The sequence below is a fragment of the Pseudophryne corroboree genome, chromosome 5 (assembly GCF_028390025.1).
Source record: "Pseudophryne corroboree isolate aPseCor3 chromosome 5, aPseCor3.hap2, whole genome shotgun sequence".
NCBI lineage: Eukaryota > Metazoa > Chordata > Amphibia > Anura > Myobatrachidae > Pseudophryne > Pseudophryne corroboree.
This window is the reverse complement of record NC_086448.1, coordinates 605261932-605278505: the sequence shown is the minus strand read 5'-3', so window position 1 is coordinate 605278505 and position 16574 is coordinate 605261932. Positions and strand designations below refer to the sequence as shown.

Below are 16574 nucleotides of genomic sequence, written 5' to 3'. Positions count from 1 at the left end.
CCCTTCAGCCAATCAGGGAGCGCCACGTCTTGGCACTCTCCTGATTGGCTGTGGGCTCCTGTAGTGTCTTTCAGGCTCCACACGGCAGAGATACAATGTAGCGCCTATGCGCTCCATTGTATCCAATGGTGGGAACTTTGCGGTCAGCGGTGAGGTTACTTTCGGTCAACCGCTGACCGCAAAGTTCCCACCATTGGATACAATGGAGCGCATAGGCGCATTTTTTGGTGGGGATTTTTAACAATGTTCTTTTTTTTACGAAAGGTGCACAATGAAGCCCAGCACGGATCTCACAGATCCGGCCGAGATTCATTGTGTTAATGTCGGCAGTGTTTTACAATTCACTCCCGTAAAACACTACCAAAAAATACAAATGACATCGACATCGGAAAACTCGAAAATGCAGAATACGACAGCTTAGTAAATTAGTCGTAATAAATTCAAAAAGTTGCAATTTTACACTTTCGATGTCATTCGTGTTTGAACTTTAACCTCATTCGGAAAAATACGAATTTTAGTAAATTTACCCCATTGGGAGAGATGGAAAGAGATACACAGGGAGATAGATGGGGAGAGAGATACAGGGAGATAGATAGACAGGGTGAGAGAGACACACAGGGAGAGAGATGGAGACAGAGAGACACATTGGGTGGGAATACTGTCAGCACTCACCCGATCAGCCAGCTCCCCTCCAGCATGCAAGCCAAGCTGTTGCAGTCACTTCCTGCTTCCTCACCCGGCCAGCTCTGTCTCTGTCTCAAAGGCCCATGGGAACTGCCTGAGAGGAGCTGGTCGGGTGAGGAAGGAACTCTACAGCTCCCCCTACGTTTAGTCAGCCCAGCCTCCACATAAGTCTAAAAAGGCTGCAATCTACAGACACACAGCCTGGACTGAAGCTTCACCGTCTGTCAACTGCACTGATAGATCGGAGCGGAGGGGGGTTCCAGGTACTCGGACCTCCCCCCCCCCCCCCCATACCGTGCATGTATGGCACCACACTCCATGAAGAAAATTAAAGTAAACTACAGCTCCCAGCAACCTTTGCTGCCAGGAGCTCCCGACAGCAAGAGCTGCTGGGAGCTGTAGTTTATTTTCACTTCTTCATTCCGGTGCCGATCACTGGCGCCTGCCTACTGCGCGATCCTCCTACCCAGGTGATGCAACTACTAAGTGAGTCCACCCATTGGCTGAGGGTGGCACTGCCGAGCGGCGCCCCCTCCTCGGCTGGCGCCCCTGGCAAGTGCCATCCTGGCCAATGGGTAGATACGCCCCTGGCCAGAATAACCAACACTCATGGTTTAGTGCTAATGTGGGAACCAGTGTAAGCTGACAAGTGCTGTGGATGGTTGAGAATTTGGGTACATGGGCACTCTGCCATTTATTTAAAAAACATTGCTTGTTTTCACACTGATTTATTAAAGCAAGTTTTACTTTTATAAGAGGCTGATTATAAATACTGTATATCATTGCATGTCATGCTACTTCTCAAGCAACTCCAGACAATTTAGCATTCACCCATAGGCCTCACTTCAGACAAAGTAAAGAAACTGGACTGTGGATCACAAAAATAGAAATATTGGCCCTCATTCCGAGTTGTTCGCTCGCTAGCTGCTTTTAGCAGCATTGTACACGCTAGGCCGCCGCCCTCTGGGAGTGTATTTTAGCTTAGCAGAATAGCGAAAGAAAGATTAGCAGAACTGCTACTAAATAATTTGCTGCAGTTTCTGAGTAGCACCAGACCTACTCCTAGACTGCGATCACCTCAGTCCGTTTAGTTCCTGGTTTGACGTCACAAACACGCCCTGCGTTCAGCCAGCCACTCCCCCGTTTCTCCAGGGAGACAGAAAGAGCGGCAGACATGCAGAGAGGCTGAGAGACGGACAGACAGACAGACATGTGGAGAGAGACAGGTACAGAGAGAGCGGCAGACATGCAGAGAGAAAGACAGATATGCAGAGAGAGACAGGTACAGAGAGAGTGACAGACATGCAGAGAGAAAGACAGACATGCAGAGAGAGACAGGGACAGAGAGAGAGTTATGGAGAGAGAGTGTGACATGGGTAGGGAGAGACAGAGATGTGGAGAGAGAGAGACAGACGTGGAGAGAATGAAATGTGGAGGGAAAGACACAGAGAGAGACAGAGGGAGATAGAGACAGACACGGGGAGGGACAGATACAGGAAGAGAGAGTGAGACACATAGACATGAGACACACAGACATGGGGAGGGAGGAGGAGACATGGTGAGAGAGATAGAGAGACAGACACAGGGAGAGAAAGACATATGGAGAGAGAGATACATGGAGAGACACAGTGACAGACAGACATGCAGAGAGAGAGAGAGATGGAAATAAAGAGTGGCGTGGGAAGGGAGAGAGAGACTGACATGAGAAGGGACTCAGAGAGAGGGACACATATAGAGAGAGAAAAAGAGAGAGAGACACACACACAGGGAAAGACACAGACAAGGTGAGAGATAGACACAGGAAGAGAGATGGAGAGAGAGACAGATAAACAGGTTGAGAGAGACACAGAGAAAGATGGAGAGAGAGACCGATAGACAGGGTGAGAGAGACACAGGGAGAGAGATGGAGGGAGACAGACACAGGGAGAGAGACAGATAGACAGGATGAGAGAGACACAGGGAGAGAGACAGATAGGGTGAGAGAGAGACACAGGGAGAGAGATGGAGAGAGAGAAAGATAGACAGGGTGAGAGAGAGACATAGGGAGAGAGAGGGAGAGAGAGAGACCAGCGGTGCAAGTGGGCGGGTACGGCGTACCATTAAGAATTTAGCCGTGGGTATGCCGTACCCACCGCTGAGCCGCTCACCGGTTACAGCAGCGCTGCCGATGGCTGCTATGTGAGTGGAGGAGAGCGCAGCGCAGCGCCTCTCCTATCCCTCAATTCTCAGTGATGTCCGATCTCTGCTCCGGCGGTTGCTGCGGTGGGGGGCGGGTGATCTCAATAAGGCACCGGTTTGCTATCCAATCAGAGCTCGTGGACTGGTAGCCGCGGCTCCTGATTGGCTGCCGGTCCACGAGCTCTGATTGGCTAACGAACCGGTGCCTCATTTGAGAAACCCGCCGCCGAAGCTGCAGAGACTGGACTTCACAAGCATTGAGGGGCAGGAGAGGTGCTGCGCTGCGCTCTCCTCCCCTCACACAGCACAAACAGGCAGCGGTCAGCAGGGGGCACTGTATATCTGGCACTGTGGGGCAATGTATATCTGCCACTGTGGGGGCATTTGTGCATCTGACACTGTGGGGGCATTTGTATATCTGCCACTGTGGGGCAATGTATATCTGCCACTGTGGGGGCATTTGTGTATCTGGCACTGTGGGGGCATTTGTGTATCTGGCACTGTAGGGGCAATTGTGTATCTGGCACTGTGGAGGCAATTGTGTATCTGGCACTGTGGGGGCATTTGTGTATCTGGCACTCTGGGGCAATGTGTATCTGGCACTCTGGGGCAATGTGTATCTGGCATTGTGGGGCAACGTGTATCTGGCACTATTGGGGTCATATGTGTATCTGCCCCCCATATGTGTATCACGCCCCCATTATCATTGGCCATGACCCACATGGCATTTGGTCATGCATATTTTTTGGACGCACGCAAAGTAAACAGAGAGGTTGAGAGAGAGACACAGGGAGAGAGAGACAAATAGACAAGATGAGAGAGACACAGGGAGAGAGATGGAGGGAGACAGACACAGGGAGAGAGACAGACAGGCAGAAACAGGGAGAGACAGACATGTAGAGAGAGAGGAAGATGAAATGGAGAGAGTGACATGGGGAGGGAGAGAGACTGACATTTTAAGTGAGAAATGGACACATGAAGAGAGTCTGACGGGCAGCCCATGCTCTTTAGGGCTTCGGCTTACCAGGTTTGGAAGTGCGGGCCTGCTTGTTGTACGCCTGACCTTTTGTTTTACCTGAAGGACGAAAGGGGCCGAAAGGACGTACCTTTAGCCTTCGACACAGAAGGAGCGGTACTTGGCAGACAGGCAGTTTTGGTAGTAGCCAAGTCAGCCACTATCTTATTTAAGTCCTCCCCAAACAGAATATCTCCCTTGAAAGGGAGTACCTCCAGGGTTTTTCTAGAATCCAGATCCACACATCAGGATCTCAGCCACAATATCCGGCGAGCCAGGACTGATGTAGTAGAGGCCTTGGCTGCTAGGATACCGGCATCAGAAGCCGCCTCTTTAATATAGTGAGAAGCTGTGACAATATATGACAAGCATTGTCTAGTATGGTCAGAAGAGATTTCAGCTTCTAACTCTAGGGCCCATGCTTCAATAGCCTCTGCAGCCCATGTTGCTGCAATAGTGGGCCTTTGTGCAGCACCCGTGAGGGTGTAAATCGCTTTTAGACAACCCTCCACACATTTATCTGTAGGCTCTTTAAGAGACGTGACGGTAGTGACAGGTAGAGCTGAGGAATCCACCATCCTACATGTGAGTCTACTGGAGGAGGCGTTTCCCAATTTTTAGACAGCTCTGGCGCGAGGGGATAGCGAACCAGCATCTTCTTTTGAGGCACAAACTTCTTTCCCAGGTTTCCCCAGGGTTCCTGATGTATATCCACTAGGTGGTCAGAGTGAGGTAAAACTTGTTTAACCACCTTCTGACGCTTGAACCTATCTGGTCTCTTAGGAGGGGCGGATGGCGCGGGATCATACGTAATCTGTAAAAATCAACTTAATAGCCTCCAAGAGATTAGGAACATCCACATGTGAACTACCCTCCCCCTCAGCAGTATCTGTGTCAGAATCTGTGGGGTCAGTGTAAGTGCCATCTTCATCTTTATTAGACGAGGTGTCAGTGACAGCAGTGGATTGTGAGGAGATAAGAGCTCGCTTAGAGGACCTTAGGCGAGCGAAGGTCAGACTTTTTAGTAGTCAAGGACTGGTTCAACATCTTCAATTGAGCAGACAAATTATCCGCCCACGGCGGGTTAGCTGCAGGGACCACATACGGTTGCACCGGCATAGGAGGTCCCATAGGGGGTGTTAGTTTAGTAACTAGCGTATGTAGAAGCGTGGAGAAAGTAGCCCACGGTGGGTCATTGTGTACCACCGTTGCCACAGTCCCACTGGGGGCAAGGAGCCCCCAGAACCAGAGCCCACAGCTGCTATGGTCTCCTCATAGGGATCTGTGGCTTCAGCAACACCGGCAGTGTGTTCAGCCCCAGAACCGTTACCTTCAGTAGCAGACATGATATAACTTGCAGTATCAGGTAACACAGTACAATTGTCAGCAGCACAATACCTCTTGCCCAAACCCCTGCACAGTGTAGTCAGCACAAGCAGGGATACAGGAGAGATATGGTGACTAAAATCACAGAGAAAAATACGTATTAAAGTATATCTTGTGAAAATCCTATATAATTATAAAACCTGACGCACCAAGCCCCCTCAGGTTATAGAATATAGGGATAGCAAGTTGAGTGAGAGACACGAAATGGAAACCACTCAGCAAGCTAATGCACACACATATAGTCACAGTTATACAATGCAGAGGTTATTACTAACAATAATACTGCACTGGACCAGCTTATATATATAGCTATGTAATCAATAGATATAACACTGCACAGTAAGAACTGGATGTATATCACAGGGTACTTGTACCAGAGAACCCTGACTAAATGCACTCTTTCTTAACTAACACTGTCCAATTGACATGTAGAATACTTAAGTGTCATGTAAAGTCACAGCGCTGCCAACCAGGCGGCTTTACAAAGGAGGGTTTGCCCAAGCAGTCCCAGGAACAGTGTAGCTGAGAGAAATGGCGTCCAAACACTGACAGGGAGTGAGGGAGAGACAGATATGCAGCTCCAGGGTGGGAACATTTGCTGGAAATGGCGCCCTGGGACTGGGGGAGGGGCTCCAGGTCTAAGCCTTATCCCCTCTGCTGGCAAAACCACCAGGTACTGCGACCTACACACAAAAAAGGGTTTAAGAGAAAACCTGACCTGCACCCATGCCCTGGTGATCTAGTGGGATCGCCTGTGCTGCCACAGTGTCCACCGCCAGCACGCGCGGCCCGCCTCCCACTAACCGCGCTGGATATCGATAAAGCACCACTCACCACCTCCCGAAGCGCGGCCACGCGATCCCGGAGAGTTCCCGTTGTGTGTGCCTGACTTCAGAAGAAAACCGGAGCCTCCTGCTGTAGTTACCTGGCAACCAGGGCTCGGGAGTGTACAGCGCCGCTGGGGAGAGATGGAGCTGCAGCAGTGAATGTCACTAGACATGTACACACTGCTGCAGCCCTTGAAGTCTTCACTTTTCTTCTCAAAAAAAGCTCTTCTTAGGGCTGCCCAGAGCAGCCCCTCTGTTATGTGCCTGCTATCTGCGGCACCAACTACAAAACTGAGCTCCTGTGCAGGGAGGCGGGGTTATAGAGGAGGCAGCGCTATGCATTCTGGGAACAGTCAAAGCTTTTGAGCCTGTTGGTGCTTCGGATCAAGATCCTACTCTACACCCCTATGTCTTTCCTTGTGGAGCCCAGTGTACCCCTCAGCAGAAATACTGGCTGCTTTATTTTTACCCTGCAATTTTGATTTTGGTGGGGTGAACACACTCCACCCAAATCGAATCTCTCTGCAGATATTACATCTGCCCCACCTGCAGTGCAGCATGGTTTTGCCCATTAGTGTGCTTTTTTTTGTTTGCTAACAACTCTGAATAACCCCCATTGTGTATAGATGCAGTGCACTGGCTCATTGAGAGCTACACCCACCTACTCCACAGAATTACTATGTGAGGGAGGTATGCCCAGAATCGGGTTCATTGGTGTACTACGAGAGTCAGGCACTTAAATTGTGCAGTTAGTTCCACTAAATGTCGTTAAAATAATTATTCTCTATAACACAAATGTAACATTGTACGTCTCTTTATAGCACAACACGTATTGGTACTAACTGGTTTGGATCTCTGCTAATCATAAATATTTAGCAAATGTATAATGTGTTGTAGCAATGCTGACTGTACAGTAAAAAATTATTTTCCAAAATATGCCTTGCTAACTGTGCAGTGCCATTTTTGAAGAGAAAGTGACAGATTTTATGGTGCCTGCAAGATATTGTTCCCAAAATGTTTAGGTTGTGTAACATAATACTACCCAAGAAATTAAAATCTTTTAACAAGGTCAACAGGAGATTTTTAGCATGTGTGAATTTATTTAAAGTTGACCAATGGTTTATGAAGCCACATATAGCAATTTAAAACTTCTTCATTATTGGCCCCCATGGCACATAAATGACGATTAAATGCTTCACTCTCCCACAAGTGCACCCTGGATCTCAAAGGGCATTAAAATGCTTTACAGCCATTAACATAAATCATATTAACATTTCAGATTCAATCAGGAATAATACACAGTACACATCAAAACCACAATTTTACATTAACAGTCAATAAATATCAGTCATCTAAATTCCTGTCTTGCACGATCAATACATATTTTCTCATCATGCATCCAAATTATTTTCTCTTTCATGTTTTCTGAGGAAACAGGTCAGAAACTTAAACCACCATGTATTGATAGTTACAGTATGTGTGAAAGACCAGAAGCACTAATCAAAACATATAGTGGCAAGAATACAATTTACACATTTCTGAAGGAAAAATAACACTGTATGATGTACATTCCCAGAAGCTCAGATATTTAAAGTCTAAATGATATGTGGGAAATAAAGCATAACTATCGCTTCTGTCATGATAACCCTGTCTGAACTGTGAATAAACTGCTTGCTGTTTGTGATGAGATGGCCTGGCGTGCAATGCTTTACATCACTGATTGATCTGCCACTGCCCGGCTATCACAGCAACCCCTGGAAAATAAAATTGCGGAAGAGGACACACTGGAGGTTCGGGATGAAAAGGTACCTACGAAACAGAAAATTAATAGTGCACAGTTTCAGCATATTTTGTAAGCATTTTTGTTGTACTACATTGCTACAATTAAAAAAAACATTGGAACAGCAATCAAATGTTTGTTTTTTGATGTTTTCAACACTTTCTTTAACACAATATACAGTATTCAATCTTGGTTGGTGTCTCTATAACATGGATTTAAATTGTTACATTTAAATTATCAACAAGGAACAGCAGTATACCTTTCTATAAGGTTGATTTTTCCTTGGCTCCATAGAGCTGACAGTACAATGCATGCAACACATTCCAGCTTAGGGATGGTACAGGGCGGATTGGGAACAAAAAGCGTCCCTGGAAAAATTTGTACTAGTGGCCCCACTTGGGCAGCACCAGTGGTGTAAGGTCTAGCCAGGGGCCATGGCAGCAGCACCCTCCCCCCCCCCCCCCCCCCCCCAAGACTTTCCTGTAGTGGGGAGCTCCAGCATCAAGGGGAAGTTAAAAGGAAATAAAATGAAATGTTATGAGCACATTATATGATACACCTTTAGAATTTAGGAAACTATATCATTCTTTAGAAAGATATATTTTCTTGCCTATTACACCAACCGTATCCCAATCACTATTAATTCAATCTTATATGTCAGCCAAGCAGGCAGACAGAGCATACACTAGATCTGCAATCACAGGCTAAGTGGCACAGTCATTTTTATATATGCAAATTGTTTGGCTCCTTATTCATTATGTCTATAAATAGGACCACATGTCCTCAAACAAAACAGGCCCCGCGGGTACACCGGCCCACCGGGAAACTTCCCTGTAGATCCTGTGGCCAATCCGCCTCTGCCCCTGGGTACCGGTATAGCCAACATGACACTATCAGTAGTCAGGTCAATACTATGAATATACAAAAGAGAATATATGTTATATTTACTCTAAAGGGATACAAAACATGTATTTGACAAACACATTTAAAGAATGTGATTGTACTGTACTTCCCTCTTTGTATCATTCACATTGGAATATGGCACAAGACCCCTGCTTTCTTGCTGTCTGCTGTGATAGACCAAGGCCTAATTTGTTCATATTTAGCAGCTGATAGCAAGCAACTACGATATTCACTACTTTTGAAAGAAAATAAAGCATCAACCCAGTGGATTTGTCAATGCACCTGAACCTACTCTTCAATTTTCCAAAGGTGCATTGGAGGTGGGGATGTATTATACTGGCACTGATCGTGCGGGTATAACTCTTCCTGTTTCATCTCTTTACCGAAGCGAAGCAGAAAGCAATAACGACAAGTTGTTTGCCTGAATGGGTGAGTGAAAACTTCCCCCTCCAGCGATGCCGGCCAGCGCACACAGCGCGTTAGCATAGTGTTGATGCGCTGTGTCTCACCACCAGTATTATCACAAGATCTTCCATGCGCAGCCTGCAGCTGGTAGCCACAACAGTGGCAATGACACCTGCAGCTGTCGAAATCAATAGCTGCAGGTGTCAGAATGGTCGGTGCCACTACCAGTCTTACATTGCCCACGATAAGTGCGCTATCTTACAGATAGCACCACTGCCATACATAGGGGAGAAGCAATAGCAGCACACATACAGTAACATGCGCTGATACCACTTCTCCCACATAAAAGAAGGTAATACATTTACCTCATTCTATCATACTGCTAGTGGTTATGTGCAATGCATTATGTTTGTGTTGCGTAGATATCTGTAAATTCAGCAGGAGAGGCCAGTACACACGTCCAGAGATGTGTGCTGAGCGATCTATCAGTGGCCGCTCAGCACACATCTCTCCCCCCGCTCAGCACAGCGCGATGTGCTAGATTGTGTCTGCATGCAGGCCAATCTAGCACCGGCAATAGCGCCGTGCGTGGCCGCGCAATGCTACCGCTGTGGGGCATACACACAAGAGATCCGTGCTTAAAATCTAAGCAATCTAGTCAGATTGCTTAGATTTAAAGAATGGATCTCTCCGTGTGTACCCCCCTTAAGACCTATATCCTGAATCACCAGTAATGACAGGCGGGTATGGTTCATAGGGTCGACCACACTTAGGTCGACAGTGTCTAGGTTGACCACTATTGGTCGACAGTGACTAAGTCGACACCTAAAATAGGTTGACACAAGCATTAGGTCGACATGAGCAAGATCGACATGACAAAAGGTCGACATGAGTTGTTTTTTTTTAAATGGTGTCGTTTTCTTTGTAGAGTGACCGGGAACCCCAAATAGGGCACCGTGTCCCCTCGCATGGCTCGCTTTGCTCATCATGCTTCATGCAAGGTGCCTTGCTCCACTACCGCTGCACTCAGCACAGGTTACTTTCACAATTGTAGTCCACGTGGATCGTAAAGTATGAAAAAGTTCAAAAAATGAACAAAAATTGTGAAAAACCCACATCGACCTTTTTCCATGTCGACCTAGTGACCACTTTCACCTAGAAACCATGTCGACCTAATGCATGTCGACCAATAGTGGTCGACCTAATGACTGTTCTAAGTGAGGTCGACCTAGAGACCGGATACCATGACAGACATACTTGTTGCACACTTGTAACAGTAATAAACCTATTATGCATTTAGCAAAGGGAAGCAAAGGTCAAAAAGATACACGCACAAAGCACTGGTAATTTAACATATGCAATAACCAGCGTTCCAGCATTTTCCAACTCTCAAACTTGTCAGAGAGGGTTAACAGGATATAGGCATCATTGTCACACACTGGCTGCTTAGACTCTCTTACCACACCTGGCAGGCCGGCACTGCTGAGTTACTGGCTGTCATATCTCCACTGGCCGGTCATCTCAGGATGCCCGTAACTGCAATCCAGCACATCATGCACACGGCCAACTTGCAGCCAATCACTGGGACTTTTCTTCTTGCATGACTTCAGTCTCCAATTCCGATGCAGACAGCCCTATTTAAACCATTCCCCAGCACCTGTTCATTGCCAGCAGGGATGTGCAATGTGGTAAATGGCTCAGAAGGCACTGACTAGTACCAGAGCCAAATTTACACACAATATATGAGCCCAAGGGTTCATGTAGGCATTACACACAGGTCAGCAGTATATACTGTACTGCTGGAAATTTGGTGAGTTCTGATCAGAGATGTGCGGCACTACCTCACCTGTCATAGAATTTATACTCCAGAATTTTCACTATAAAAATGATTGGAATAATACAAAGAAGATATTTCAAATATATTCTTTGTATTTTTCATATACTTTATATACTGTCGTCAAAACTCTGGTGTATACGTTGACAAGACAGGCTCTGCCTCCACTGTTTCACCTCACCGCATGTCACTGGTTGCCAGTATAACTTGTCTTCAAGTTATTCCTGGTCCCTGTGTCAGAAGCTGTGCTCTGACTTCTGTGCTTCCTGCTATATTGTTACAGTTCCTCCCCATAGGTTCTGCAAAGTGCTTCCTTCTCTCTGAGCTGCTATCAGTCTAGTGTTCAGCACTTAACAACTCTGCAGCAGGATCCATCTCCAGTCTCTACCTGCTGTAATCAGATATCTTTATCTATCTATCTATCTATCTATCTATCTATCTATCTATCTATCTATCTATCTATCTATCTATCTATCTATCTAGGTATAATGTGGGCCATACAATTCTAACATGTTAAAATCCCTGACTTGCCAATTCTGGTAATACCCCTTTTACATTCGCAGTGAAAGGTCATTCCCGGGAATGTGTCCCGGTATATTTGCCGGGACACATTCCCGGGAATGACCCTTTCACATTAGCGGGCTGACCCGGCAATATGTCACCGCTGACTCTAGCGGAGGCGGTGCTTGGAGATAATCTTCTTCAAGCACCGCCTCCTCCTATGCAGAGAACGGGTGCCGGGTCGCCTTGACCCGGTATACCCGTTCACACTGCACAGCTTCCCGGGACGGTCCCGGATTCAACCCAGGTCGACACCTGGGTTGAAATCCCGGGATGCTCATCCCGGGAAATTGTCCCTGTACCCATTCAAACTCACAAAAATCCCAGGATGATGCGCGTTCACGCGCAATATCCCGGGATTTTTCTGCGAGTGTAAAAGGGGTATATCTGATTCAGAATCAGTGAATTAAGGATTTCCAACATGTTGGATTTTGCAGATCCTTCAACAAATCACCAATCTAAAGCCTATAGTGAAAACTAGAAGATCTGTGAGCAGTACTGTGTGAGTGTGGCCGGCGTCATGTGGGTGTGTACACTGTCAGCCCCAGTGTCTCCCTAAATATATAAAAACAAAGATAGATAGATAGATAGATAGATAGATAGATAGATAGATAGATAGATAGATAGATAGATAGATAGATAGATAGATAGATAGATAGATATGATTTTTGGTGTCACTCAGCTTTTACAAAAAGGTCACCGATTTGTAAAAAACTCAGATAAATTGTATCTACTGATATGACATCTTGCAATGAAATGTATGCTTTTTTAAAACAGATAGCAGGGCTGTAACTAGCCTATCCACTGTGGACAAAGGTTCACTGGCAACACCTGCTTGGCCACGGTCACACTGTGGGGTCTGCCTGGCAACCTGCCCGCCGTGTAGCTCAGTGCTCAGCTACATTGCACAGCAACCTCTTCTCACATAGGTAGCAAGACAACACTGCAGCTCATCCCCCGGCACCCCTTCCCCCCTCCCGCATCTTCTGAGCGAGATGACATCACTCCCAGCCCGCCCCCAGCTTACCCACACTGCCCTGCGCCCCAGTGGAAGCTGCTGTTCTGGATCCAAACGGAAGTATAACACACTCACTCTCTCTCTCCCCCTTCCTCTCCAGCTTTGTAAAAGGGGGCTCTGTCTGGCGTAATTTGTAAATATGGACTCTGCCTGGCATAATGTGCAGAAGGGGATCTACCTGGCGTAATGTGTAAAAGGGGATCTACCTGGTAATGTTTAGAAGGAGCTCTACCTGGCATAATGTGTAAAAGCGAGCTTTACCTGATATAATGTGTAAAAGGGAGCTCTACCTGGCGGGATGTGTAAAAGTGGGCTCTGTCTGGCTTAATGTGTAAAAAGGAGCTCTTAATGTGTAAAAAGGAGCTCTGTCTGGTATATTCTGTAAAAGGGAGCTCTGTCTGGCATAATGTGTAAAAGGGGGCTCTGTCTGGCGTAATGTGTTATAGGGAGAATTGTCTAGCATAATGTGTAAAATGAGCTCTACCTGGTGTAATATGTAAAAGGGGGCTCTGTCTGACATAATATGTAAAAGAAGGTCTACCTGGCATAATGCGTAAAAGGGGGCTCCACCTGGAGTAATGTGCATAAGGAGCTCTACTGGTGTAATGTGTATAAGTGGCACTACTGTGTGGAGTAATCTGAATAATGGAGACTACTGTGCAGCGTAATATAAATTGATATTATTTTGTGACCATGACCCTTCCTCGTGAAACCACACCCCTATATATTTGAGCATGTCTTCGGCATGCACGGCCCTGATTTTACATATGGGGGGGCACCAATTCTCTTTCTGGCACAGAATCCCAAAATGTCTAGTTACAACAGGGGTCCCCCATGTGTGGGGGCCCCGGAACGACCGCCCCTGTCAACTGAAAGTGACAGAACTACTTATTAAGTTACAATTTGATGTGTGACAATTGTACATCTGTGTGCAAATGAGGCTCTGTATATGTAGCTTGTCCTCACACCAAGCTCCGTTGTGCCTTTGTATGTGTTTAAAACAAATTCCTGTGCAGTTTAAGCTGCATCACTGAGTCTGTAGTATACTTTGAGTGGTATTTTGCTGTGTATGTGATGCAAATAAGATGCAAAATGTCAAGCAAAAGACGGTACACTACACCACTCAGTCGCGCCAGTCGTCCTACGTTATATGGTGTATTGACGCTCTGTGTATGAGGATACATCTGTGTGCCTGCTCACCATGTAATGTAAGCTTATTTTAACCTACAGTGGGGCGAAAAAGTATTTGGACAGCCACCGATTGTGCAAGTTGACCCACTTAAAAAGATGAGAGAGGTCTGTAATTTCCATCATAGGTACACATCAACTGTGAGAGACAGAATCTGAAAAAAAAAATAGGAAATCACATTGTATGATTTTTAAACAAGTTATTTTTATATTCTTGCGGAAAATAAATATTTGGACAATCAAAAAGTTGAACTCAATACTTTATAATATAACCTCGGTCGGCAATTACAGAGGTCAAACGTTTCCTGTAGTTCTTGACCAGGATTGCACACACTGTAGCAGGTATTTTGGGCCACTCTTCCGTGCAGATCTTCTCTAGATCTGTCATGTTTTGGGGCTGTCGCCGGGCAACACGGACTTTCCACTCCCTCCACAGATTTTCTATTGGGTTGAGGTCTGTAGACTGGCTAGGCCACTCCACGACCTCGAAATGCTTCTTACGGAGCTACTCCTTAGTTGCCTGGGGGGGTGTTTGGGGTCATTGTCATGCTGGAAGACCCAGCCACATTCCATCTTCAGTTCTCTTACTGAGGGAAGGAGGTTTTTGCCCAAATTCTCATGATGCATGGCCCCATTCATCCTCTCCTTAATACGGATCAGTTGTCCTGTCCCCTTTGCAGAAAAGCAGCCCCAAAGCATAATGTTTCCACCTCCATGCTTCACAGTGGGTATGGTGTTCTTGGGATGCCATTCATCATTCTTCTCCCTCCAAACACGGCGAGTGGAGTTTATACCAAAAAGTTCAATTTTGCTCTCATCTGACCACATTACATTCTCCCAATCATCCTCTGGATCATCCAGATGGTCACTGGCAAACTTTAGACGGGCCTGGACATGTGCTGGCTTAATCAAGGGGACCTTTCGGGCGCTGCAGGATTTCAATCCATGACGACGTAGGGTGTTACTAATGGTAACCTTTGTGACTGTGGTCCCAGCTCTCTTGAGGTCATTGACAAGGTCCCCCCGTGTAGTTCTGGGCTGATTTCTCACCGTTCTCAAGATCATTGATACCCCACGAGGTGAGATTTTGCATGGAGCCTGAGGTTGAGGGAGATTGTCAGTAATCTTGTATTTCTTCCATTTTTTAATAATTGCGCCAACAGTTGATCTCTTCTCGCCAAGCTGCTTGCCTATTGTCGAGTAGCTCATCCCAGCCTTGTGCAGCTCTACAATTTTGTCCCTGGTGTCATTAGATAGCTCTCTGGTCTTGGCCATGGTGGAGAGGTAGCAGTCTGACTGTTTGAGGGTGTGGACAGGTGTCTTTTATACAGATAACCAGTTCAAAACAGGAGCCATTTATACAGGTAACAAGTGAAGGATAGAAGAGCTTCTTAAAGAAGAAATAACAGGTCTGTGAGAGCCAGAAATCTTGCTGCTTGGTAGGTGTCCAAATATTTATTTTCCACAAGAATATACAAGTAAATTGTTTAAAAATCATACAATGTGATTTCTTGGGGTTTTTTTCAGATTCTGTCTCTCACAGTTGAAGTGTACCTATGATGGAAATTACAGACCTCTCTCATCTTTTTAAGTGGGTCAACTTGCACCATCGGTGGCTGTCCAAATACTTTTTTGCCACACTGTAAATATTAGATAGATAACTAGATAGATAGATAGATAGATAGATAGATAGATAGATAGATAGATAGATAGATAGATAGATACATTATAAATATATATTTTATAAATAGATACAAATGGTAAAGTATAAATAGGATGTGATTTTTTTACCTCAGTATACATATCATGTGACTAGCTCACATCATAAACACCTGTTGTCATGTCATTTAGCTTATGTAGATAGGTCACTGCTTTGTAAACAAAAAAAGTCACATATCAACTGTATCTTCTACTTTGACGTCCCACAGTCTAAGACAGTGGCGGATGGGCCATAGGGCTCACCAGGAAGATTCCTGGTAGGCTGATGTGTCTGTGGCACCTGTTTTGTGTGTTGTCATGTGGCCCCACCCCCCACATGAGAGGCAGCCCACCGTACTCATTACACTGCATTGTTATCCCCATTTATTCTGTTAATTCTATCACTGCAGTACAGTAACTCTGCCATCCAGTGATGCTGCCATGGCTACATGGTATGTTATACCTCTCGTGCTGCCCATGTTTCTACAAAATTTTAGAGGGCCACTTTTACATTTCCCAGGCTGGTTTCCAATCCCAATCCGCCTCTCACATAAGGTATGCTTACTTTAACCTAAATGATAGATAGATAGATAGATAGATAGATAGATAGATAGATAGATAGATAGATAGATAGATAGATAGATAGTCACCCAGCCATAGGGAGAATTGCGAATTAGCCCAATGCACTCCTGATGTATGGACCCCTGTAGACTCAGCTGTTAAACAGTGACAGTTGGAGATGTGGCAGTTAGCTCTGAGGTGTCTGGCCAGAGAAGAGACACCTATCATCTACCTTTATTGGGAGGGGGGGGGGGAGTCTGATTTGTGCTAGTAAAGAGGCAGAGTGCTGTATCCAGAGGCTCTGAAGCAGAAAGTGAAGTTGCTGAATGAAGAGTCAGAGTCCGACAACACAATATTGAGTAACAGGCTTGAACTGAGGTGAGAAATGAACCAGCCAGTTGCATCTGAGAGGAGAGAGAGGATGATAAAGGTAAAAATCCTAGGTAAAATCTGCAAGTGTGGTATGTTAGATAGAATAGACTTAGGTCGACAGTGTCTATGTTGACCACTATTGGTCGACAGTAAGTAGGTCGACA

General features: G+C 45.9%; 1 long non-coding RNA gene across 1 annotated transcript; it reads right to left on the bottom strand.

Annotated features, from left to right (window-relative positions):
- Positions 1–7603: 7603 nt before the first annotated feature.
- On the bottom strand, positions 7604–16211 carry LOC134929255 (uncharacterized). The gene is made up of 2 exons (XR_010178419.1): positions 16128–16211; positions 7604–7899 (listed from the first exon to the last, which is right to left on the bottom strand). It is a non-coding gene; the product is annotated as an uncharacterized LOC134929255 (long non-coding RNA).
- Between the last annotated feature and the right edge of the window lie 363 nt (positions 16212–16574).